The sequence below is a fragment of the Thalassophryne amazonica genome, chromosome 2, assembly GCF_902500255.1.
Source record: "Thalassophryne amazonica chromosome 2, fThaAma1.1, whole genome shotgun sequence".
NCBI lineage: Eukaryota > Metazoa > Chordata > Actinopteri > Batrachoidiformes > Batrachoididae > Thalassophryne > Thalassophryne amazonica.
The window spans coordinates 104,522,706-104,547,281 of NC_047104.1; the positions used below are offsets into that span (position 1 = coordinate 104,522,706).

At 41.7% G+C, this 24,576-nt stretch overlaps 1 protein-coding gene across 1 annotated transcript in view; it reads left to right on the forward strand.

Annotated features, from left to right (window-relative positions):
• Nucleotides 1–24,576, forward strand: part of lmo1 (LIM domain only 1) — a 553,232-nt gene that overhangs the window by 230,090 nt on the left and 298,566 nt on the right. The gene's annotated exons all lie outside the window — the stretch shown is intronic.

A 24,576-nucleotide genomic window follows, 5' to 3' on the forward strand; every position in this document is an offset into this window, starting at 1 on the left:
AAAGCAGTCCTACATATTTGTTTAATATGCGCATTGAATGACATATCCTGATCAAAGATGACTCCAAGATTTCTCACAGTATTACTAGAGGTCAGGGTAATGCCATCCAGAGTAAGGATCTGGTTAGACACCATGTTTCTAAGATTTGTGGGGCCAAGTACAATAACTTCAGTTTTATCTGAGTTTAAAAGCAGGAAATTAGAGGTCATCCATGTCTTTATGTCTGTAAGACAATCCTGCAGTTTAGCTAATTGGTGTGTGTCCTCTGGCTTCATGGATAGATAAAGCTGGGTATCATCTGCGTAACAATGAAAATTTAAGCAATGCTGTCTAATAATACTGCCTAAGGGAAACATGTATAAAGTGAATAAAATTGGTCCTAGCACAGAACCTTGTGGAACTCCATAATTAACCTTAGTCTGTGAAGAAGATTCCCCATTTACATGAACAAATTGTAATCTATTAGATAAATATGATTCAAACCACCACAGCACAGTGCCTTTAATACCTATGGCATGCTCTAATCTCTGTAATAAAATTTTATGGTCAACAGTATCAAAAGCAGCACTGAGGTCTAACAGAACAAGCACAGAGATGAGTCCACTGTCTGAGGCCATAAGAAGATCATTTGTAACCTTCACTAATGCTGTTTCTGTACTATGATGGATTCTAAAACCTGACTGAAACTCTTCAAATAGACCATTCCTCTGCAGATGATCAGTTAGCTGTTTTACAACTACCCTTTCAAGAATTTTTGAGAGAAAAGGAAGGTTGGAGATTGGCCTATAATTAGCTAAGATAGCTGGGTCAAGTGATGGCTTTTTAAGTAATGGTTTAATTACTGCCACCTTAAAAGCCTGTGGTACATAGCCAACTAATAAAGATAGATTGATCATATTTAAGATCGAAGCATTAATTAATGGTAGGGCTTCCTTGAGCAGCCTGGTAGGAATGGGGTCTAATAGACATGTTGATGGTTTGGAGGAAGTAACTAATGAAAATAACTCAGACAGAACAATCGGAGAGAAAGAGTCTAACCAAATACCGGCATCACTGAAAGCAGCCAAAGATAACGATATGTCTTTGGGATGGTTATGAGTAATTTTTTCTCTAATAGTTAGAATTTTATTAGCAAAGAAAGTCATGAAGTCATTACTAGTTAAAGTTAAAGGAATACTCAGCTCAATAGAGCTCTGATGCTTTGTCAGCCTGGTTACAGTGCTGAAAAGAAACCTGGGGTTGTTCTTATTTTCTTCAATTAGTGATGAGTAGTAAGATGTCCTAGCTTTACGGAGGGCTTTTTTATAGAGCAACAGACTCTTTTTCCAGGCTAAGAGAAGATCTTCTAAATTAGTGAGATGCCATTTCCTCTCCAACTTACGGGTTATCTGCTTTAAGCTGCGAGTTTGTGAGTTATACCACGGAGTCAGGCACTTCTGATTTAAGGCTCTCTTTTTCAGAGGAGCTACAGCATCCAAAGTTGTGCTCAATGAGGATGTAAAACTATTGACGAGATACTCTATCTCACTCACAGAGTTTAGGTAGCTACTCTGCACTGTGTTGGTATATGGCATTAGAGAACATAAAGAAGGAATCATATCCTTAAACCTAGTTACAGCGCTTTCTGAAAGACTTCTAGTGTAATGAAACTTATTCCCCACTGCTGGGTAGTCCATCAGAGTAAATGTAAATGTTATTAAGAAATAATCAGACAGAAGGGAGTTTTCAGGGAATACTGTTAAGTCTTCAATTTCCATACCATAAGTCAGAACAAGATCTAAGATATGATTAAAGTGGTGGGTGGACTCATTTACATTTTGAGCAAAGCCAATTGAGTCTAATAATAGATTAAATGCAGTGTTGAGGCTGTCATTCTCAGCATCTGTGTGGATGTTAAAATCGCCCACTATAATTATCTTATCTGAGCTAAGCGCTAAGTCAGACAAAAGGTCTGAAAATTCACAGAGAAACTCACAGTAACGACCAGGTGGACGATAGATAATAACAAATAAAACTGGTTTTTGGGACTTCCAATTTGGATGGACAAGACTAAGAGTCAAGCTTTCAAATGAATTAAAGCTCTGTCTGGGTTTTGGATTAATTAATAAGCTGGAATGGAAGATTGCTGCTAATCCTCCACCTTGGCCCGCGCTACGAGCGTTCTGGCAGTTAGTATGACTCGGGGGTGTTGACTCATTTAAACTAACATATTCATCCTGCTGTAACCAGGTTTCTGTAAGGCAGAATAAATCAATATGTTGATCAATTATTATATAATTTACTAACAGGGACTTAGAAGAGAGAGACCTAATGTTTAATAGACCATATTTAACTGTTTTAGTCTGTGGTGCAGTTGAAGGTGCTATATTATTTTTTCTTTTTGAATTTTTATGCTTAAATAGATTTTTGCTGGTTATTGGTGGTCTGGGAGCAGGCACTGTCTCTACGGGGATGGGGTAATGAGGGGATGGCGGGGAGAGAAGCTGCAGAGAGGTGTGTAAGACTACAACTCTGCTTCCTGGTCCCAACCCTGGATAGTCACGGTTTGGAGGATTTAAGAAAATTGGCCAGATTTCTAGAAATGAGAGCTGCTCCATCCAAAGTGGGATGGATGCCATCTCTCCTAACAAGACCAGGTTTTCCCCAGAAGCTTTGCCAATTATCTATGAAGCCCACCTCATTTTTTGGACACCACTCAGACAGCCAGCAATTCAGGGAGAACATGCGGCTAAACATGTCACTCCCAGTCCGATTGGGGAGGGGCCCAGAGAAAACTACAGAGTCCGACATTGTTTTTGCAAAGTTACACACCGATTCAATGTTAATTTTAGTGACCTCCGATTGGCGTAACCGGGTGTCATTATTGCCGACGTGAATTACAATCTTACCAAATTTACGCTTAGCCTTAGCCAGCAGTTTCAAATTTCCTTCAATGTCGCCTGCTCTGGCCCCCGGAAGACAATTGACTATGGTTGCTGGTGTTGCTAACTTCACAATTCTCAAAACAGAGTCGCCAATAACCAGAGTTTGATCCTCGGCGGGTGTGTCGCCGAGTGGGGAAAAACGGTTAGAAATGTGAACGGGTTGGAGGTGTACACGGGGCTTCTGTTTAGGGCTACGCTTCCTCCTCACAGTCACCCAGTCGGCCTGCTTTCCCAGCTGCTCGGGATCTGCTGGAAGGGAACTAACGGCGGCTAAGCTACCTTTGTCCGCACCGACTACAGGGGCCTGGCTAGCTGTAGAATTTTCCACAGTGCGGAGCCGAGTCTCCAATTCGCCCAGCCTGGCCTCCAAAGCTACGAATAAGCTACACTTATTACAAGTACCATTACTGCTAAAGGAGGCCGAGGAATAACTAAACATTTCACACCCAGAGCAGAAAAGTGCGGGAGAGACAGGAGAAGCCGCCATGCTAAACCGGCTAAGAGCTAGTAGCTGTGCTAAGCTAGTGGATTCCTAAAAACACACAAAGTGAATAATGTGTAAATAATTTAGAGGTGATTCAGCAGAGGGAGTGCTTTAGTTAAGGCACGTGAAGATTACACTGTGAAACAAATCGTTATCTAGATCAATCTAACTGCGCAGATTAAACAGCTAACAGATACAGCAAAACACCGCTGTGCTCCAGAACAGGAAGTGATACAATACCGCAGTGAGAGCCAACCACCAGTAGAGGCCAAATTAAGGCACTCATTAAGCAGAACTGGGTTTTATGCATCTGTTGAGTCACTTAACCCTACACCCTTTTTACTCATCTGTGCTGGACCTCTGAGTCAGACACCTTTTTTCGTCCTGGGCCAGCTTTTCTCCTTGCTTGATGGTCTGACTCCCAGCTTCTCTCCCTGTCATGAATTCCTTACCATGGTGACTCCTGCACCCTGTGCACCATAAAGTAGCTTTGTTCCTGTGCTCACCAATAATGCAGAAATCCTACTAGTGAAACACAAGCCCACTAGGTAATATTTTGCAAAATGCACACATTAATTAATGCATTAATAAGGATGAGTTAACAGTGAATTAAGACTTAAATAATAATATATAATTTATTTTTCATGTTAAATATGGTATTAATTTATACATATTTATATTCATAAAGATATTGAACACCATTAGCGATGATTACTAAACACAGTTAACGTTTAATTAAATGTTAATTTAATTTAAAGTGACAAATAATGAACCTCTCATTTAGAGCAATTGAAAAAAGATTTTGGCACCCCAAAAAAGTGTAAGGACACAAACCCTAACGGTGTAAATTGATTCAAAATATTTGTATAATTCAGCTAGCTACAAAAAAATTGAGCTAGGACTAAATAACTGTGTATTCCCATCAAGTTAGTCAATATTACAGTATTTATTTGACACTTGACTAGATGATGTTGTCAAATCTGCAGTTTATCAGTCTGTGCAATGTGTGAATCTAAGAATCACCCGGGGTGTGAATTTGTGGTTGTCCATGTTTCATTCACAGCAAGTCTGTGAGACACGAGTCTCAACTCTGGATGCAGGAAGCAAACACTCCGATCTGATTTATGAAGAGGTGTGCCTGATCCCCTCACTGAATTCCTGACTTACACAAGTCCTGAGTCTGCACACAGAGAGTGGTCATCAATGAATGGTCATCAATGGTCATCCCGGTCCCTTCTTATTCGTACTAACAAGAAGGATTATCATTCACTATGACAGACTGATGTGTGTTGTAATGAGATTATAAGGTGACTGTTGAGTGAAGCTCTTAATGGCCTGGTGTTGGGAGCAGGTGTAGAACCAAAAGACCACAGAGTTGTAACTCATAAGTTAGTAAGTAGGATCTGGATGACTCAAACAAGTCAACCAGGACTCGCACAACTTGAATATTACATAGGTGTCATATTAGGTGACCTGTTTAGCTGGATACAAGAGGGTGATGAAACAACCCATTTTTACTGGATTTTACTGCATTTTTGGTCAACTTTCAATAAGTTTCTCATTACATTTTTATGGAAAAAACTTGTAATTTATGGTGGGATCTTAGATAAATGCTCCCACACTGAATGGACTGGGTGGTTCACTAACCAAAGGTTATTTTGATCCCTAATTTTGCCAGAGTGTCAAAGTACCTTTGAACAAGGTAACAAACCCCATAACTGCTCCATAATGGGGCACAAGCTGTAGGCAAAGCCGAAGCGTGGTCATAGCAATAGTACATCTCTAACACGTGCAACAAAATTGTTGCAATAGGTGCTTATATGTAAGAGACATGGAAACTGCATTATTGTAATATTATGGAAGTAAGTCAGCTCTTGGGACTCCGGCGAGGGCAGTCACATGTCCTCCTCTCTCCTTTTTTCTCTATCTCTGCTCCAACCTTCAAAGTCCCTACTTCACCGGACTGTGAATTCTTCAAACTATATTTGGATTAAGAATGGAATTGATCAGCTGGTCTCTGAATGCTATTGACACCATTTTTAAAACAAGGAAATCAGGGCTGGGGGATCCTGAGTGCCCAAATGGAACCTATCCTGCGGGCTATGTTCTCGATGCCTGGGAGAAATGGCATGTTGCGTGCTTGGTACCACTCTCTGTGGAGAACGTCAAAGATTTATTTATATTTGGTTTTATTGTAGGAGTGCTGGTACTTATTGGTTTATGTGTTGCCTGACCTACCAGAGAATTGGCAAGGTGGCTGCTACCAGAACCACGACCCGTCATCTGTCCATCATGATTAATGAGTTAGGCAAGGCGATACATTCTCAGACTGCGTTAACCTTGAACTCAGACATAAGTTGGATAATGTCTTGGAGCAAACGTACACCTTGCAAAGGAAGATGTCTGAGACCAGCTGCAAATGTGCTGTCTCTGCTCAACTCTAAACATGGCAGGCTTATCAGCCTCCAAAGATCAAAATGCTCCATTGTTTTCCTCCAGAAGAATTTCTATGGCCTTGGTGAGCCATTTGGCTCCCTCTTATCTTCTGCTCTCCCCGGCAGTCAGTCAGTCTGTTGTTGTCAAGGCAACTCCAGACATTATGCACACAATGACAGAAACTGATACAAACTATCTGACTGATACAAACTCATCTCATCTGCACTCATGACGCACCCCCCCCCCCCCACCTCTACAACTCCCCCTCTACACGGGACACTGCTGCGCCCCCCCACAAACACATTGCCTCAATTCGGATGATGGACGGTCTTAAAGTTTAGCATACATAAACAATCAAATGTATATGTATGGGTGTGCTAATGATGATAATCTGTGCCATTATTATGTTCAACTTGTAATAATTGTGGAATAACTGCATTTTGTCTGAGGTGAGTGTGTGGGAAGAAATATCATTGCACTTGTAATGACAATAAAGCTATCTATCTATGTCCTATAAAGCCCTGAGGCCCTTTATACCAACGCCTATCCCAGGATACCATACTGCGAAGTGGATGATAACTGACAACTCTTCCTGGATGGGACGCCAGTCCATTGAAAGTTACTTCCCCACCCAAGACCGGTATGCATTTAGAGGTGGGTGGACTGGGACAATGCTGTTGTGTGGGCCACTGAAAAGGAGGTACTGCTGGCCGAGCACCACCAGATGGTGCCCTGTATGAAGTGCGGGCTTCAAGCACGAGAGGGCATCGAAGCCACTGGGAGTGACAGCTGTCACACACCATCAGCACCAGCTGTCACTCAAGCCAACTCATTAACCTCACCATAAAGGCCGGACTGCAACTCCACCTCCTCGCTGAGAAATCAGCTACCTTGGAGGTCATTTTCTCTGCTGAACTAAACACTGACTTATAGTCTGAACTTATTTGCAGCCGTTTTCCTGTGGTGTTGCCTTATCTGTGGGATTGGCGTTTGGTGTGATCAGCGACGGCTTCGCTTCACACCCCAACCAGATAAGTGGTTAGACAGGAGCTGCACGAGTGTGTGATTGGAGGTGGAGGTGCTCCCTCCCAAAAGAACACAGGCGGTGGGATTACTGAGTGTGCGTACTCACACTCATCAAAACTGTTTCTGTTCTCTGCCAGCAGTACCAGGTCTGACAGCTGGAGATGGTGGCCACCTGGGGCTCCAGGACTTGGCGGCTCTGGTGTTCTTCAGATCCGTTGGTGGTGAAGGCCGTGTGGGATCCGGCTCGGTTCAGGACGGATGTCTCCTATCCTCACGCCTGCCCACACGTCACTCAACATTTAATTGTCTGTGGTACCAAAACTGTATTTGTCTATTCCGTTGTGCACTTCACAACATTAAATTGTTACTGTTTGGCTTATCCATTGTCCGTTCATTTAACGCCCCCTGTTGTGGGTCCGTGTTCCTACACCTTCACAACAAATACAGATGAAGGGTCCTTGCCAAAGACACAGATAGAATGGCACAGAGCCAAAGCCTATATATTGGTGAGTCAAATATCTCACAGAGTCATCTGCTTTCTAAGTAATTGTCAGACATGGTAATGACTGACGGTGCACCACTTTGTGAGTACAAATGCAATATCATGCTTTTGCTGTTGGTTTGGTCAACTTTCTTTCTCCCTCTTTCTACTCTGCCTTTACTATTAACAGGATGAACCAGCTGGTGCCAACCTTGCAGTTAAGGTGAATAATTGGTGGCTTATCGACACTTTTGGAACATTTCAAAAACTATCATAACCCTTCACCTGTTGTAACTTCATTACGATCTACTGGATCACCTGCAAAAAGCATCTTCTGTTACGATTAGCAGTTACAAAATGAACCCAATTATGCAGGCAGTAGTCAAACGGGAGGTAGGTGATAACACAGGAGATTTATTAATCCAAACATGTGAGAACAGTCCAACAAACAAAGTGAGCACAAGGGGTTAAGCACAAGTCAAAAATGAACACACAGCGGAATGCAAACACACAGGAAACACAACAGAGGTAACAGTATGATCAACATTTTTTTTGCCAGCTTGCACTCGGCCGAGACGGATGCACTTTTCTCTTCTCCCTCCCTCCTTATCTTTCCTGCTTCTGTGGCGTGTTGTCTGTGAGGCTGCAGCTTTGCTCTTCTGGAAAACGACAAAAATGGATCTGTTAAAGTGGTCTCTGAACGCAATTGACAATATTTTTTCTACAAGACATTCGGGGGCGGAGGACCCGACCTGTCCTGCCGGGACGCATGTGATGGGTTACGTGATGGACTCGTGGAGGAGATGGCAGGTCATGTGCCTTTACATGCTTTCTGTGGAGGACGTCGAAGATGTGTACATATTCGGCTTGGTGGTGACCGGCTTTCTGATGTGTGGAGCGGGCACTATGCTGGTTTACCGGAAAATCAAGAAAGTGGAAGCAGCTTTGATTGGTCCTTCCAGGCTGCCCTACATGATTGATTCGATTTGGAAGGCAATGGCTGCGCAGTCGGCGGGGGTTAACCGCGCATTGGAAAACATCTCGAGCAGGATTGCAGCCCTGGAAACCTGCTCTGACCGTCTGTGAAGACCACATTCTACATTCAGATGCATTGAGAGCCACTCTGTTCTCAGAACTGTGGAATCTTTCAGGCGTCTGCTAATCTGGCTATTCATTTGGCTTCCCCAAATACAGCTGCACTTCAAGGTCGCAGTGATAAAACCTCCTCAGAAGATCAACACTTAAGCCTCACTCCCTGGTCTTCCCCCCTCCCTTCAGCTTCTCCAGCTCTGACGTTGACTGTGTTAGGAATGTTCAGGACTGCTCAGACTGCGCAGGGCTGCCCCCTCCCCCTCCAGGATTGTCGGACAAGGCCGTTGACGGTGTCAAACAGGCTGACTCCGGAGTGTTCTGATAAACTGGACCTTTTCAAATCTCGGTTGTCGTCCTGTGTCCTTGTTTTTGTCTGTGTGATTATTGTTTTTCTGTGCTGATGGGGATTTTTTTCTCCTTTTCCCTCGTGTTTTGCTTTCATATATATGTTTTATGTACCGGGCCGGCCTATGTGTTGTGTGTTGTGTGTGTGTTGTTTGTTATGGGTCGGTGTTGGTTTGCTCAGCCCTGCTGTTGACCAAGGCAGGGATGTACATCTGGAGCTGGTCCCTGGGCGCCTAACTGCGACTTCTGCTCCTACTGGCAATTAGGATGGGTTAAATGCAGTAGACACATTTCATTGTGCAGGGAACATGTTCTTCTGTGCATATGACAATAAAATTTCTTTGAATCCTTTGAATCCTTTTGAACATCAATAAACTGGGCAAAACTACATGCAGGAGGAGACAAAGATAATCAGCATACTTGCAAAATGGAATCACGGGAGGAACCAAAGAGCAGAAAACAGCAACTAAACAGAAAGCAGGGCAGATTTGTAACAAATCAAATGAGCGGCAGGTGCGGGAATAAGGGTGACTGGGAATGCAACACATGTAAAAGTTAAACATAACAGGTGACTGAAAACTCAAAATAAACTCGGGGTGTGTAAAACCAAAAAACATCATCACAATTGTTACACTTAAAAGGGAACCACAAAAAACCAAAATACCAAACCAAGGAATCAAAAGCAGAAACTACCCACCCGGAAACCCAACGTTCTTTGAATGTTCATTGAAGGTTTGCATGAGAATATTCGCAAACGTGGCATGAACATTGCACAAACATCATATGAACAAAGAATGAGGACAGGTGATGTTTGCATGCGAACATTCAATGAACATTATACAAACGTTCACAAATGTTCACAAACATCATATGAACAGTTGCAGGAGAACATTAAATGAACATTTGTATAATGTTCAAATGCGAACATTACCTGTCCTCATTCTTTATTCATATGATGTTCGTGCAATGTTCATGCGACGTTTGCGAATATTCTCATGCAAACGTTCAATGAACATTCAAAGAACGTTGGGTTTCCGGGTGGGTAGTTTCTGCTTTTGATTTGATTGTTCTTGCTCAGTTACCAACAATTTTTGTGATTGTTCCTATTGAGAACTAAAAAATTAAGTAAAACAAGCCTTATAAATGTTCTAAAATTCAATAGGTTTGATTCCAATAGTGACACACTGAACATTAAGCATGCATTCTATGAACATTTGATTGATTTTTGCAAATGTTTGCTTACATGTTTGTCTAATGTTCTCTTCCATGCAAACATTAGACAAACATCACAAACATTATATGAACGTTTGCAAACTTTCTGAACAGTAAATGAACATTCTATGAACGTTCAAATGATGTTCGCAAATTTTCGCTTCCATACAAACATTAGACAAACATCACGAACATTACATGAATGTTCGCAAACTTGTTGAACAGTAAACAAACGTTCTATGAACATTTGATTGATGTTCGCAAATGTTTGCTTCTGGGTGGGTAGGAACTCAAAAGTGAACAAAGTGCAAACAGGGAAACTTAACATGATAAACCAAGGAACACATGATAAAGACATAATGACAAAAAAAACAAAAAAAAAAAAACAGACACAGACAGTGGGCAGATCTCAAGGACAATGACTAAACAGAACAATGATGCAGACAAGGGCCATACCACAACAGGAACCCTACCCTCTCCTCTCAAGGGATGACCCATCCCCCCAAACACAGAATGGAGACAGCAAAAGCACATGCAGCGAGAACAGAATAAGGAACCCAACAAAAAATAAACCCCCCAGGCAAAAAAAAAAAAAAAAAAACACAACCAGGATGGGAGAAGGGGACCAGAAGGAGGGAACTACCGACAACCAAACTAGGAGCACCAAAGTGAAAACAGTTCAAAGTGAAGAGTGCAGGTGCACGGCCGTGCGGCCAGCAGGTGCCGAAGGCAGTGTGGAGGTCGGCCTTGTGGCTGACTGAAGTCAACTGCGGCATCCGGTGGGTGGCCATGCGGATGGCAAGAGTCCACAGCAGAGTCAGGAAGGTGGCCAGGTGGCCCACAGGAGTTCACAGTAAAGCCAGGGGGTGGCAGGAGGAGTCCATGGCAGAGTCAGGAGGGTGGCCTGGTGGCCCCTCATGAACCCCAATGTCGTCAGGCGGATGGCTGAATGACCCCACAGGAACACAGCTGTCATCAGGCAGATAGGTGGACGGCCCCCCAATCCTTCCTGCTGGGCTTGGAGTGGCATTTTCTCCTCTTTGTTTTAGCACCACCCATGCCAGAGGTGGTGTTTGCTGAGGGCAGTGATGGAAAAGGAATTGGGGGTTCCGGCAGGTGTTGTGACACCTGGACAGCCGGTGGCTGCTGAAGTGTGTGGGATGTTGGCTGTGGCAGACGAGCGTGCAACACCAGCTGCTGCAGAGGGGTGTGGAATGCCACCTGCGGCAGAATGCGGAATGTCGGCTGCAGCTGAAGAGTATGGAGTGCCAGCAACTGCAGAGGTGTGTGGAATGCGGAGTCCAATACAGAGGTCGGAGAACAGGTGTGTTTGCCTAATGGCTGAGGGAGGAACAATTGTATGCCTGTGAGTGTGTTTTGTAGGGTTGTGAGTATAGTCTGAAGGGAAGTCATGTCATTCACAGAGGCTGTGGGTGTGGATGGAGTATGAAACTAAACAGAAGGAGGGTCTGGTGTTGAGGAGAATGGAATGGGTCTGGAGAATATAAAAAGTCCATGGTGTAATCTATGTAATAGGTGATTCCTTTTTGTATAAAGAAGGACCAGATGTTGCTTAGGTCTAGGCAGTCTGTCATGATGTCAGGTTCTGTGTGTATGATGTTTTCTACTGTATCCAACATGTTGTCCTTTTCTAACCAGTCTGAGCTGGTGGGGGTCATCTAAATAAAGGTCCTGGATTCTAAAAAAAAAAAAAACCTCTGAGATGTTGCGAAGGTCCAGCATGTCTGAGTCATCTACTGGATTTAACGCATGGTCTCCCTCAGTGTCAGACATGAATCCTTCCTCAGATTCAGAACAGGTGGAATATATTTCTCTGAGTGAGGGTTTTGAGGGCAGATATGCTTCTGATCGCCCAACCCAATCCAGGAGCAAACTAACTAACAACATGGGTGGAGGATGTCAACAAACAAACAGGATTAACAATGGGAGGTAATAAATGGCAAAACAAACAGAAGAGTCACAGAGATAATCCAACAACAGACAAAGATACAGCTAAATATGGGGGAATAACAAGGAAGATCGAAGTACTTACAATTCACCACGACACGAACCAAGGGCAATGAACCAGAAAATGAAACAGTAAACCTCCAAGCATAAATACACAACAACACAAATAAACAAACAAGCAGCAGGTGTGACGGACACGGAAGGAATTAGAGGAGGCTGATACAAACACACGTGAAACTAACATACCAGAGAAGTGGCTCAGAACTCAAAAGTAGCACAGAGGTAAGTGGAGACTAAACCAAAAAACATAATAATACAAATACAAACAGAGAACATGTTCAAATACCAAAAAGCATGAAACTCAAAGATGTGACAGAGTACACAGTGGGAGACACAACAAGAGTGACAGGTGAGGACACAGGGGTGAAACACGGGGACCCAGACTGGGGACAGACTACCAGGACAATTCACAAAGGACAACAGACACAGACAGGGGACAGAATGCAAAAACCACTCACAAAAGGAACAAGGACAGAATACAAAGAATACCAACAAAAGGTTCCAGACAGAACACAATAACACTTAACACAGGGACACAGACAGGGGGCACACCACAACATAGACAGGGGAGAGAACATCAACAAAAGGACGCAGACAGACGACAATGACAATTAAAACACGAAAACAGACAGGCTGACAAACGATGAGGACAAGGGCCATACCACAATATCTTCTGGTTATTTATGGTGTGTTTATCCTAGACATTCACTTATCTTTGCAGTGACATTCATGTGTCTGGGGCTTCAGCCTTTGAGACTGAGAAGGGTTTATGGAGTCATGAAGCTGCTGAACAGAGATGCTTGCCAGTGCGGTATGTTTGCAAAAGAATGAAGGTTCAAGTCTTTAGGGTTCTGGTGCTTCCTGTCTTACTATATGGTTGTAAAACATGGATGCCAAAGAGTGACTGATGCTGGAAACCTGAAGTCTAGGTCTCTTCAGAGAATCCTTAGCTACCATTGGAATTACTTTATGTTTATATTTATTTATTTATTTCATTCATTTAAAAGAAAAAAAAACAAAAACAAAAACAGAAAAGCAGAAATAAAGCATCTCAATTACCAGAATGAAAAGGAGCAGAGAGAAGAACAAGTCTTATATTTTCTGCCCCTTTTTACAATACAATCTTTCCATATCCAGCGTCATTATTCGACATTATTTAACAGATTGTATTTCTTTAACTTGTCACATACCACTGACTTATTTCATAATTATGACCATTATTTAATAGATTACATCTCTGACAGGTTACATTTTTAAACTTAAAACATTTTAAACATTATTAACAAATTACCTTTTTGACTTCCTTACAGCCCACTGACTTATTTAATAGTTTCATACTTACTTAATACATCTAGTTTAATACATTTTTTAAATAATTTAAGTGACCTTAATTCTTTAATTTCTTTGTTGAGATTGTTCCATAATTTTACAACATTTACTGCAATACTCCATTCCTTTACTTTGGTTCTAAATCTTGGTTTTCTAAAGACTTCTATTCCTTTCAATTTATAACTACTTACTCTTTTCTCAAACACATTTTGAATGTTTGTTGGTAAAGCATTTTTATTAGCTTGGTACATTGTTTGTAATATTTTCAAATCGACCAAATCACGAAATTTAAGTACCCTATACTTAATGAACAATGATTAGATGGATCTCTAAAACCACTGTTGCTAATCACCCTTAAAGCCCTTTTCTGCAGAATAAACAAAGGTTGTATATAAGTTGTATATGTTGATCCCCAGATTTCTACACAGTAAGTTAAATATGGGAAAATCAATGAATTGTACAATGTTAATAAACCATAACTATTTAAAGAATATTTTACTTTATATGCAAAACAGCAATGGCTTTCGCTATTTGTCCTTTTATGTAATTTATGTGTGACTTCCATGTAAGATCTTCATCAATCATGACTCCTAAAAATTTTGTTTCTTTTACCCTTTGTATATCCATTCCATCTGTTTGTAATGACACGTTATTTTTTTTTTACTCTATCATTAAACAATATGAAATTTTTCTTATTAATATTTAGTGACAGTCTGTTTATATCAAACCAATATTTAACTTTTTCTAATTCTGTATTTATCACTTGTGCTACTTCCTGTATATCTGATCCAGAGTAAAACAGCGTTGTATCATCAGCAAATAAAATGCTACCAAGCACATTAGATACATTCACAAAATCATTGATATACAAAATAAACAGTTTGGGTCCAAGTACCGATCCTTGTGGTACTCCATAAGTAATATTACACAATTCTGATTTGGTATTATTTATCTGAACAAACTGTTTTCTGTTTTCTAAGTAGCTTTTTACCCACCGATGTGCAATACCTCTTATTCCATATTGTTGTAACTTGTGAAGCAATCTTGAGTGGTCAATAACATCAAAAGCCTTTTTCAAGTCAATAAAAATACTTACAAAATAATCCTTATTTTCTATTGTTTTTGATATTTTCTCTATTAATTCCATAATTGCCATAGCTGTCGAATGTTTTGTTCTGAATCCATACTGAGCATTATTTAAAATATGATGTTTCTCAATGAATTTATCCAACCTTGTCACAAAAACTTTTTCCATAATTTTAGAAAACTGTGGAAGCAATGATACTGGCCTGTAATTAGAGAACTTATGTTTGTCTCCATTTTTATATAATGGGACTACCTTGGCAATTTTCATTTCATCTGGAAAAATCCCTGTTGACAGAGACAGATTGCAAATATAAGTGAATGGTTCAATAACAGTTTCTATTATACTTTTTACAGTCATCATGTCTAAATCTTCATGGTCAGTTGATCTTTTGGTTACACAGTTTGTTTGTTTTTTTACAATATTTCTTATTTCATCTTTTTCCACATTGTCCAGGAAAATACTATTGACCGTATTTACAAGTGTATGTAATGTATCTTCTACTATTCGTTTATTTCCCACCAGACTTGATCCTACATTTGAAAAATAATCATTAAACCCATTTGCCACTTCTTTTATGTCATATATCTCTTTATTTTCTTTGACAAAGTAATTTGGAAAAGTTGCTTTCGCTCCATCACTTTCAATCACACTTTTTATAATTCCCCATGTTGCCCTCATATTATCTTTACTCTTATTTAATCGTTCACTATAACAATCTTTTTTTGTTTCCTAATTATTGTCAATAGTTTATTTTTATATTTTTTTGTATCTGTGTTCTGTTTCCTTTGTTTGCATTTTTAAAAAGCACCTGTATAAATAGTTTTTTTTTGCACAAGCATTTTTTATTCCCTTTGTCAGCCATGGTTTATTTACTCTTTTCTAACTAATTTCTATTAATTTACAGTTTTTATTATATGATTTCATCAATATTTTCATAAATGAGTTATATGCTACATTAACATCACTGAAATACACTTCTTCCCAATTTTGATTTTTAAGATCATATTTTAATGCCTCTAAGGCTTTTACTGACTTATCTCTTTTAAAGTTTATAACAGTTTTTTTTCTTGTACCTATTTTTATATTTAAATATTGAAACAACTGGTAAATGATCGCTAACATCTGTCATCAAGATCCCATTCCTGATAATTTCATCTATTTGTAAATATATTGTCAATTACCGTTGCACTTTGCGATGTAATTCTGGTTGGTTTTGTTATCAAGTGGAATAACCCCAAACTATACATTGAATTCACAAAATCACTTATTCTTTGGCAACTGGAGCTTTCTATGTTAATGTTAAAGTCTCCACATATAAAAAGCGTTTTGTTTTTAATTTGATGGAATAACTCTATTATTCTATCTGTAAATTTCACAACACAAGTGTCTGGTGCTCTGTATACACAACGTATTAGAATATTCTTAGATGTTTCATGTACAAGTTCCACTGTTACAATTTCTATGATGTCATCCACAGTTGTCATTTCTTCTACAATTGTACATATCAGATCTGCCTTTATGTACAGAGCAACACCACCGCCCCTTTTATCTCTTCTGTTCACAAAATACAGCTCATAGCCCTCCATTTGAACATCAGCCATGAGATCATTAAGCCAAGATTCAGTGATTGCAACAATACTAAATCTATTTTTAAACTGATTTAAATAATCTTTTATTTGTGACATATCAGTGGTGTAGTCTACATTTCTGAAGTGGGTAGACTGTGTTTTTTGCCCGTCATCAACCCCGTGCATATGCGCCCCCAGTTATTAACATTTTTAACACCATAACAACAAATAGATCTATACTTTCCATCTGATCATTTATATTCTATATTTGCCACTATAAATGTGAGAAATGTGTCAGAATGTAAGTAAGTAATTTGCACCAATTGCAAAATACAGTGTACAACAGTAAATCTAAAAGAGTGATTAAAAAATACAAAGATCAAATACATTTATTTTTTGGCATCTGAAAACCTAATTTAACAAAGAAATTTAAACAGGTCATAAACCAGGAATAAACAATGTTTAAATCCAGCCAAAAGTATCATATGCAAGCTACTGTGTATTGTTTAACAGTAAATAAGACAACTTTAAGTCACTCAAAAAAAAAGTGACTGTGACTCCTTGTTATTAAGAAAGAAAAGTTCTCTTAACAATAATAAGTAGCAGATTATTGCCTCCCAACTAAGTATATTGCAAGAGTTCACTTTTCCTCCCTCTATTTAGTACCGGATATGAGCCTTTACTGCCAAATTCAGCAGCTGCAAGATTCACCCTTCATATAATCCGCATGCCCCCGCATTGTTTGTGTACAGTTTAGACGCATAAACAAAAACAAAACAGAACACACCGGTCTACATGAGCATGCACTGGCTGCATAGCCTCACGCCTCCTACCACAATCTCTGTTGAAGTTGACAGTCCATCATCAGGTCCAGACGGGGGAGTGGAACCTGTAGGCTTTGTGGTCCATAAGGAAACCTACCCAGTATAAACAAGCTAGTATTAGCATACGTTAAGTTCCATTAAAACAGCAGCTAGGCTGAAGGACAGAAGCTAGCTCCCAGAAAATTCACATACAACAATGAAAATATGGTTGATGCTTTACTTTGCAGAAACCTTTTCAACCCATGACAAAAACATTGTAGGCACAAAAGTATAGTATGAAGACAACCATGCAACTAAAATCGGAGAGTATGCCACTTACCAATTCCAGTCATTTTAAAACTACACTATCCAACAGCCAACGGGACTCAAGCTCAAGAGACATCTGTAGATTACGGGCAAAACTCTATTATTTTTTAAAAAGCTGTTTCATTTTATATTTTAACAATAAATGAATAGATCATTAAAAATGTCCACGAATCAAAGTCAAAAGACATTTGCACAAGTAGAAGCTCTCTGCTTATTGTGCTCAAATTCATATTTTAGAAACGACTCTGTCCTGATAACAACATTAAAGGTAATTACATATTTTGGTGAAATTACAAGTTGAAATGACCATTTAAAAATTTCATCATGAGGTTTATGTCACAGAAATCCTACTTTACAATCACTGCAGTCATTGTTAAATTACTTCCTGTTGCATTTATAATAAACATTTGTATTTACAGTGCCTGTTTTTCTGGTTGAAATGAGATATAAATAATCTACCAGACTTTAAAAAATGTACAAATTTCCATGTTATTTTGTCTAAAAAAAATGTCAGAGGTTCCTTATGTTAAACAAGAAATTATCTAATCTGAAATAACAGGTGGTTTTAATTTACAGATGAAAGGTTTCTAAAGAACCATTTATTGATTTATTTAGCTATTTTAATTACAAGTGTTCTAGACTTTTTTTTTAACAGTAATCAGAAATTCGGAGGTAACAACAACAAAAAACATTTCCAAGGATTTTTCTTCAGAAAACTGCTCCATAAATGAGCAGTCCTGTGACACGTTTGTTTTGTACAGATCAGTGGTTTCTGTACCAATCCGTTTTGTACAGATCAGTGGTTTCTACACCGATCCATTTTGTAGAGATCAGTAGTTTCTGCACCAATCTGTTTTGTACAGATAAGTCAATCAATCAATCAACATTTATTTATAAAGCGCTTTACAGCACCAACTGGTGTCCAAAGTGCTTAACATTAAAAACACAAATTCACAAAAATTAAATAAATAAATAATTAATAATAATTAAATAAATAAAATTTTAAAACAGCACATAAAAACAGAACATGTCACCTCCCCACTAAGTGTTAAAAGCCAGTTTAAATAAATAAGTCTTTAACTTAGATTTAAAAAGTGCTAGGTCAGGAATAGTACGTAAGTCAAGAGGTAGCTCGTTCCACAGTCTGGGGCCAGCTACCGCGAAAGCATGATCACCCCAACGTTTATATCTTGACCTCGGAACATCTAAGTAAAGCTGGCCAGACGCCCTTAGTGTCCTACTGTAGGTGCGCAAAGTTAAAATTTCAGACAAGTAGGGAGGTGCAAGGCCATAAATAGCTTTAAAAACAAACATTAAAATTTTAAAATCAATTCTAAAACGAACTGGAAGCCAGTGGAGTGAGTGCAGGACGGGCGTAATATGCTCACGTCTAAAAGTGTTAAAAGACGAGCAGCAGCATTCTGCACCAATTGGAGACATGCAAGAGATGACTGATTAATGCCTGAATAAAGTGCATTACAATAATCAAGTCTGGAGCTGATGAAAGCATGAATGGCTGTCTCAAGATCACGTCTACTGAGAAAGTGCTTTATTTTAGCCAAAAGGCGAAGTTGGAAAAAACTAGCTTTGACAACAGAGTTTGTCTGTTGATCAAACCTCAAGCAGCTGTCAAATATCACTCCCAAATTCTTGACAGCTGGTTTTACATAGTTAGCCAAAGCACCAAAATTTGATGTTACCACATTTGCTATGCCAGAGCGCTCAAACACCATGATCTCCGTTTTACCATCATTCAGGTAAAGGAAGTTTTGGGACAGCCACTGCTTTACATCGTGAATACAATTAAATAATGATGACAAAGCATCACTCCAATTAGTCCTCACAGGCAAATAGATTTGCAGATCATCTGCATAACAATGAAAGGACAGCTTGTGCTGGGTTATAATTGACCCCAATAGCAGAAGGTACAAAGAAAATAGAATCGGCCCCAGGACAGAACCCTGCGGCACACCACAAGACAGATGAGCAGTTGATGAGGAGAGGTCCCCAATCATGACAGAAAAGCTCCTTTCAGCCAAATATGATCTAAACCACTTAAGTGCAGTACCATGAATGCCAATAAAATGTTCTAACCAGGAAACAAGTACTGTGTGATCCACAGTATCAAAGGCTGCTGTGAGGTCCAACAGAACCAGCACAGCAGGATTCCCTGCATCCACCGACAAAGTAATGTCTTTATGAACTTTTAAAAGTGCTGAGTCAGTGCTGTGTCGCAATCTAAACCCAGATTGGAATTTTTCAAGGATGAGATTGTCTTCTAAAAATGATTGTAACTGTAAAAAGACAACCTTTTCTAAAACCTTAGTGGTTTTAGAAAAGGTTGTAGAAACCACTGAAAAATCAGTGGTTTCTACAGCGATCCATTTTGTAGAGATCAGTGGTTTTTGCCACTAGTCTTCCGTGTTTTGGCCCGACGCGTTGTTCCTATTGGACATCGCAAAGGTACGTCACAGCTCAGAGCACTGAAAGTTGGCCTGGATTGAACTTTGACGCGTCAGCCTGCCGACAAGCGGCAATGCGCGCTCCCATCAGAAGCGTCAGTTTAGCTCGGCTTTTGACGCGACGCTTCTGACGTATCTAAAAAGCAATGCGTCTCATTGAAAATAATGCTTTTTAGACCATTTTTTTGACGCATTCTGACGTATTCAGTGTGAAAGCCCCATTCGCTTAGTGAACAAATTAAAAAAACTAGCTGTTGTAGCCCACTTACCAGCAATGCAGACAGTGCCAGGTTTATCTCCTGCACTCAGGGTGCAAACTTCATCAATCGGCCCTGAAGCAGCAGGTGGACGTTTTCGAAAAAAATCTAAAACCGAGACCTGTTTTCTTTTCATTTTATTTGGTAATAATCACCATCAATACTTTCTCTAGCATTCTTCTTGTTTTAGCGCTGATTAGCTGGTAGCCCAGCCCCCATCTATCTATGAGCCAATTAAAACTCTTACCTAGCAGAGCGAGCGGGGGGAGGATGGGGATGGGACACATACCATGCACTCTGGAGTGATGGATGCCTGATGGCTGTCTTTTAAAGGGAGAAAATAAAATTACAGTCAATAAGGGCTCATTTTATTTACACAGTCACATTCCCTGGGGCAATTTGAAGTGGGTAGACGGAAATTCCGGGTCTTTTTAGGTGAGTAGACGCCGTCTACCTGCATTCCACGTAGACTACACCACTGGTTTACATCAAACAAACTTATTTAGGGAGACCCACATGAGTAGAATCACTTGCATTGTGAGGGAGCATCAGCTTCCACATTGTGGCCATGTGACACAGTTCTCTGTGCATGATCCATCGCGTATGTGCCTCAGTGTTGAGGACTCCACCAGCTGGAGATGGCTAAGCGGACATCCACACTTTACCTGGCTGTGGCAGGTGGATGTTACTATGAAGAAGTGGGGGTGTGGTGGATGAGGCAATGCATGACACCAGTGCATACTCCCAGATTTCACTTGACTATCCAAAATACTGTAAATGCAGGCTTTTTGTTGCATGTTTAAGAGGGCCAGAAGACAAAAGCATAAAGGGGTAAAGGCCTGTCATCTGTAATTGTTGAAAATATTTGCATCTGGTCCCGCCTGCAGGCAGATGCATCGCAGTGGAGACATAAAAACAAATTTAGGCAATAATTGAAATGTAGCATAAAATTGCCCTCCAAAACAACTGTGAGCCATTTGGCGAACATATTCTCATTCACAAAGAAACCAAACACACACACAGACACAAACAAGGTGGGAGAGACCTTTGAGGATTTCACAATAGCACATTTATCCGCAAAATTAAAAATGGTGACTGATCCGTGGAATATTAACGGTCAACAATGTTTTTCATTAACTTGTGAAGGAGAGGGGGGGCATTCTGTGAGAAGAAAGGAAGCAGGAAGGAAAAAGAGTGAATGCCTTATTTAATGCTGATCCTGTACTGTAAAAAGGCCCGAAGAGAAATGTAAATACTAGACTCCAATAACGCGACAGCACACTAATCATATTTACAAACTATATTAAATCTGCCCATTGTGTTTGCCTTGCTGAGGATTGGCTACCATGTAATTGTCATTGTAACCAGTGTTGGCTTATGGGAAAATTTAACTGCAGTGATATAAGGTGACTGGTAAGATTATTATTACTTTATTATGATCCGGTATATGTTTATTAAAACAATTTGTCATGCAGAACAGGAGTGGGGAATGGAAACATTAAATCCTGCTCCACTCTGGCCACAGAAATGAGTTACAATAAAATTAATGGTGAGGAGGCCTGAGCTGACACCAGAGTGGTACGTAATAACCCGCTGCTTCGTTTCATTTGCTGATCATTTCCTGTTGGGCCCTCACCATTAAACATAGATGCTGGGAATTATTGAAATGGTCCTGCGACAGTCATTGTCGTGCATTGTGTGTATTTGAGTGTGTCCATCTGTGCGCTGTGTATATGTGCTTCCATGTGTGGCTGGAAATGCAGCTTTTATGTGGCCAGGCATTTGATCTTAAAAACACCGGCGTCATGGCAATATGCCACGGTGTGTTTGTATTTCTGGCTGTGCCTTTATGAAAGGAAAGTTATTAGGACGAAGAAGCAGAGAAACTGGGATCTGAAGTCTTAGGAGGGGGTGTCATTTCACTGAGTGCCTGGTAGGGACCAGATTACTTTGTTAGTTCTGTCTAAAATGACTTTGAGGCTGCAGCTACAGGGATGCAGCAGAAGTGTAGCCAAGGAGTTAAGTACATTTACACTCAACAATGCCCTTCATCACTGAACCAGTCTTTACTCCACGTGAAGATGACCATGGCAAGAGTGATATAGCCGAGACTGTCTCCCCTGTAAGTAGTATGTCACATGCACAGCAAACCAAAATGTAGTGTATGGGCGACCTTGTTTGTCAAGACACATCTTGGCAGAGACTATTGTGGCATGAGGTCTGGGACTGCTGGGTTGAAAAGATCGAATTGCCGATTTTAGATCAATTCTCATTTTAATTCCCATAGATCAGAGGCCTCAAACTGATTACAGAAAGGGCCAAGAGGGTGTAGGTATTCTTTGCAACCACCCACTCCACCAGGTGATTTGACTGATTCCATCTGCCCAAAGTTATGTTAATCATCCATCCATCCATCCATCCATCCATCCATCCATTTTCTTCTGCTTATCCTAAGTCGGATCGCGGGGGCAGCAGCTCAAGCAAAGCTGCCCAGACCTCCCGATCCACACACACCTCCCCCAGCTCCTCCGGGGGGAACCCCACGGCATTCCCAAGCCAGCTGAGAGACATAGTCCTTCCAGCGTGATCTGGGTCTTCCCTGGGGACTCCTCCCGATGGGACGTGCCTGGAACACCTCTCCAGCGAGGCGTCAAGGGGGCATCTGGAAAAGCTGCCCGAGCCACGTCAGCTGGCTCCTTTCAATGTGGAGGAGCAGTGGCTCGACTCCGAGCTCCTCCTGAGTGACAGAGCTCCCTATCTCTAAGGGAGTGCCCAGCTACCCTGCAGAGAAAACTCATCTCAGCCGCTTGTACTCGCGATCTTGTTCTTTCAGTCACGAGCCAAATCTCATGACCATATCGAGCGCTTTGCCCCCCTGCTCAGCTCTCTCTTCACCACGATGGTCCAATACAGTGACCGCATCACTGCAGATGCTGCACCAATCTGTCTATCGATCTCACGCTCCATCCGTCCCTCACTCGTGAACAAGACCCCGAGATACTTAAACTCCTTCACCTGAGGCAAGGACACCCCACCGACCTGAAGGGGGCAAGGCACCTTTTTCTGGTCGAGAACCATGGCTTCGGATTTGGAGGTGCTGATCTTCATCCCGGATGCTTCACACTCGGCTACAAACCACCACAGTGCACTCTGAAGGTCCTGGTTTGACAAAGCCAACAGGACCACATCATCCGCAAACAGCAGAGACGAGAGTCTGTGGTTCCCAAACCGGACCCCCACTACACCCTGGCTGGGCCTAGAAATTCTGTCCATAAAGGTAATGAACAGAACCGGTGACAAAGGGCAGCCCTGTCGGAGGCCAAAGTGCACTGGAAACAGGTTTGACTTACTACCGGCAATGCGAACCAAGCTCCTGCTGTGGTCGTACAGGGACCGGAAAGCCCTTAGCAAAGGACCCCGCACCCCGTACTCCCGGAGAACCCCCCACAGGGCGCCTTGAGGGACACGGTCAAACGCATTCTCCAGATCCACAAAGCACATGTGGACTGGTTGGGCGAACTCCCATGAACTCTCAAGCACCCGATGGAGGGTGTAGAGCTGGTCCAGTGTGCCGTGATCAGGACGAAAACCACACTGCTCCTCCTGAATCCGAGGTTCGACTATCAGTCGAATTCTCCTCTCCAGCCCCCTATAATAGACCTTACTGGGGAGGCTGAGGAGTGTGATCCCCCTGTAGTTGGAACACACCCTCCGGTCCCCCTTCTTAAACAGAGGGACCACCACCCCGGTCTGCCAATCCAGGGGTACTGTCCCCGACCGCCACACGATGTTGCAGAGACATGTCAACCAGGATAGTCCCACAACATCCAGAGACTTAAGGTACTCGGGATAGATCTCGTCCACCCCAGGAGCCTTGCCACCAAGGAGCTTTCTGACCACCTCGGTGACTTCGGCCTGGGGATGGACGAGTCCGCTTCTGAGTCCCCAGTCTCTGCTTCCTCTTTGGAAGATGTGACGATGGGATTGAGGAGATCCTTGAAGTATTCCTTCCACTGCCCAACAACATCCCCAGTCAGGGTTTAACAGCTCCCCACCTACACTATAGACAGTGTTGGCGGAGAGCTGCTTCCGCCTCCTGAGGCGTTGGATGGTTTGCCAGAATTTCTTCAAGGCCGACCGATAATCCTCCTCCATGGCCTCTCCGAACTCCTCCCAGACCCGAGTTTTTGCCTCTGCGACCGCACAGGTTGCAGCACGCTTGGCCTGCCGGTACCTGTCAGCTGCCTCCAGGGTCCCACCTACCAACAAAGACAAGTAGGACTCCGTCTTCAGCTTGATGGCATCCCTTACGTCCAGCGTCCACCACCAGGTTCGGGGATTGCCACCGCGACAGGCACCATAGACCTTGTGACCACAGCTACAGGCGGCTGCATCGACAATGGAGGTGGAGAACATGGTCCACTCAGACTCCATGTCTCCAACCTGCCCCGGGATCTGGGAGAAGCTCTCCCGGAGGTGGGAGTTGAAGACCTCGCTGACAGAGGGTTCTGCCAGTCATTCCCAGCAGACCCTCATGATACGTTTGGGCCTGCCAGGTCTGACCAGCTTCCTCCCCTCCCAGCAGATCCAACTCACCACCAGTTGGTGATCAGTTGACAGCTCAGCCCCTCTCTTTACCCGAGTGTCCGAGACACATGGCTGAAGGTCAGATGATACGACTACAAAGTCGATCATTAACTTCCGGCTCAGGGTGT